This window comes from Euphorbia lathyris, chromosome 7 (assembly GCF_963576675.1).
Source record: "Euphorbia lathyris chromosome 7, ddEupLath1.1, whole genome shotgun sequence".
Lineage (NCBI taxonomy): Eukaryota > Viridiplantae > Streptophyta > Magnoliopsida > Malpighiales > Euphorbiaceae > Euphorbia > Euphorbia lathyris.
In genome coordinates, this window is record NC_088916.1 from 32,076,833 (window position 1) to 32,080,264 (window position 3,432).

The window sequence follows — 3,432 nt, forward strand, 5'->3', positions numbered from 1 at the left end:
AATTTAATAACAATAAAGGACAAAATTTGAATAAATTATGAAAGAGTTTAATTTGCTCCTTTTTTATTCTCTAGGTAGATCAAAGAGAATGAAAATTTATGGACTTGGAACAAACCCGAAATCCTCTATTTTTACATTCTTCTTTAGAGGCTCAATTTCAACTGATTCCTCAATTAATACTGAAACTTTTGGTTTCTCATAATTAGGGATCAGTTCTTCATTGTTAATGGGAAAAGATATTACCTTATCAACCTAACCTACCAATTTGGGTTCTTTAATTGATTCGTCCGTGGTTGAATAAACTAGGATCACTGTATGTATAAATTTTTAATATAAGCATACAAATCATCAGTTTGATCTTCGTGAGTAGATAAGAAGTTAAGCAAATGAGTAACAGACTCCTTATTTCCATTGTTTCGAGCCATTTTCTCACAAAAGAAGAATTATTAGCAAATAAAAGTAAAAATGAAAAACAAATATTAACACAAAAACAATATTCACAAAGAGATAATATTATCCGTTTAAAACCATCGTCGTGATTACTTATTTTTCCGCTCATAGCATCAATAAATTTGTCGATTTTAGAAGATAAAGTGCTAATCGTGTCTCTGGATTGATTTTGATAATTAGTAGTACGATTTTGATTAGCATTAGAATTATTATTATCTCTCCAGTTAAAGTTAGGATGATTTCTCCATCCAGGATTATATGTATTGGAATAAGGGTTATTATTTTGGTTTTGCCCTTGGACAAAATTTACCTGTTCAATTTCACTCATACCTTCGTAATCCACATCCGTTTGGATTGGTTGACCATTAGGATCACACGGTGCCATAAACCTATCAATTTTGTGCGATAAGGCAGAAAATTGGGCTTGCAACATCGCTACTGGATCAAGATTCATTATACCTTTAACTGATGAAGTAGTTGAGGATGATGGTTTCGCTGATGGTACGTGTCCACGTTCCGCGGGCCACATACTGCTGTTGATTGCCATTTCCTCCAAAATTTCTCTTGCTTGGGCAGATGTTTTCTTCATGAATAACCCTCCAGACATAGCGTCCAATGAACCTCTAGTTGTAGGATTTAGTCCATTATAAAATGTTTGCATTAAAAGTTCAGCCGGCAATTGGTGGTGTGGGCATAAACGTTGAAGTTCTTTAAAACGTTCCCAAGCCTCATAAAGAGTTTCACTATCATTTTGAGAAAAAGATGTTAACTCTTTAATGACTCTTGCGGTTTTTGCTAAAGGAAAATTTTTTGATAAAAATGCTTGGGCTAATTGCTCCCAAGTCTCAATTGATGCGGCTGGCATAGAAGTTAACCATTCTTTGGCTCGATCCTTCAAAGTAAAAGGAAAAAGGCCAAGTTTGATTGCTTCTGTAGTTACATCAGTAATTTTAAAAGTGTCACAAATTTCTAAGAAATTTGTCAAATGGGTATTAGGATTTTCGTTAGGTAACCGTAAAACGTTACATTATTTTGCAACATATTAAGCAACGCAGGCTTAATTTCAAAATGATGTGCATTAATTTAGGGTCTAACTATACTGTTTGTTACACCGGCCACTCCTGGCCTAGCGTAATCCATAAGTGTGGCCATAACTTCTGGCTCGGTAATTTTAGTTTTTATTGAGGTTTTGTTTTTGTTTTTCTTTTCTTTCTTGTTTTTTTTAAGAGTTCTTTCAATTTCTGGGTCAATAGGATCTGGTGACGTGTCTGAACTTCGAGAACTGCGCATGAACTTGAAATTTCGCACGAACCGAAACTACCTACAAAACAGAACTTGAAAAATAAATATGTTAGTAACCTGATATAATTAAAATATAAAAGTTTGAATAAGTATAAATAAACCTAGATTCGAAATAAAATACGAAAAATCTAAATTTTTGTCAAAAAATTTGGCGTTCCCCGGCAACGGCGCCAAAAACTTATTGAGCGATTTCCGCAAGTGCACGGTATACGCTTGTAGTAATAAAAGATATCGATCCCACAGGGAACGTTTTTCAACAAAACTTATTTATAATCGGTCAAATTTACTTTAAAGGTTTATAATATGGAAAACCGTTTAATCGGTTTTGGTTTTGAAATTGCTAGAATGAGAATTAGATTAGAGTATGAAGATGTTAGAAAATATTCTGATTTAAAAATGAATTTGCAAAACAGGAACGTTTTAGTACTTTAGAAAAGTAAACAAGTATATTTGTTTGCATTAAGCAAAGAAAACAACTTTAAACTTTGTACGAATTATAAAAATGAAATAAATGACGGAACCTCTAATTAATTGGCTTTGAACGCGACAAAACCCTTTCGGGATAGTTGCCCTTAATCAAATTAAAACTCTTTCGAGATAATAATTTGCCTAAGTGTTCAACAAAGTTTCCTTGTAAAGATTTTGGATTAAATACGTTTTAATGAAAACACCAGCAGTCACTTTAGTGGATTGGTTACCATAAGTGCTGCATAAAAATCTATCGAATAGAACGGACTTTATTAGATGAAATATAAATTGATACAAGTTTACAGAGAACATGGAGCATTGAATTCTTCGACGGCGTGCAAGTGAACGGGTTGTCAATCCTTTCCTTGGGTTTCGTTAGAGTTTGTCAGGCTCAGGGGCGAATCCTCTACTCAATCTTCTCGTTGAATCTTCGTAATAGAGACTGGGTCGGTCTACTACCAAAATGAAAACTAAACTGGAACAATGTCTAAACGCTACTGAGTTTGTTATTATTTAGTAAACAATGTGTGTACATCATATTGCTTTTGAACAGAATCTAAATCTAACTTCTGAATCACTTGACTCGGAATTTCTGCATAAATTCTACACTAATCTCTTTCTTCTACACATATAACATTATCTTTCAACTCTCCATCAACTCTTTATTTATAGATGTTGAAGAGTCTTGATTGAAGTCTCATGTCCGTTGTGAAGGATCGTGTCCGCTGCGAAAGGACGTCTTTATCCACCCGAACGATCGCATGTCGTCGAAAACGAAAGTGTGTAACTAGGCTTCTAAAGTCTCATGCTCGTACCGAGAATGGGGGAGCAACAATTTGTACTTCGGACGAATGGAAGGAGGGCTGAGGGACGCATGTCGCGACCGTGAATATTGGGGGCCGCGGTCGCGACACGGAGCGTTTTTCACCTCTTCGGCTCTCGTTCGTGTCCTCGACTTGGCGTTATTAATTTTCGTCGTCTTCGACTCCTTTTGTAGGGTTTTTCTTCTATTTTTAAGCTCTTTTTACTCCTATTTGGATTTTACCAAATATTTATGTACCTTGCAAGAAAGAAACATATTCGGGAGTAAAAGTATTCTAAATAGGTATAAATAGCATAAATTCGTAGCAATATTGATGTAATTATTGATGATATTTTAGGTATATTTTTTGCTTAACAAATCTCCACACTTAATCTTTTGCTAGTCCCGAG

General features: G+C 34.7%; 1 non-coding gene across 1 annotated transcript; it reads left to right on the top strand.

Annotated features, from left to right (window-relative positions):
• Positions 1-1,127: 1,127 nt before the first annotated feature.
• On the top strand, positions 1,128-1,234 carry LOC136201841 (small nucleolar RNA R71). Its single transcript, XR_010674180.1, has one exon. It is a non-coding gene; the product is annotated as a small nucleolar RNA R71 (small nucleolar RNA).
• The last annotated feature ends 2,198 nt before the right edge of the window (positions 1,235-3,432 follow it).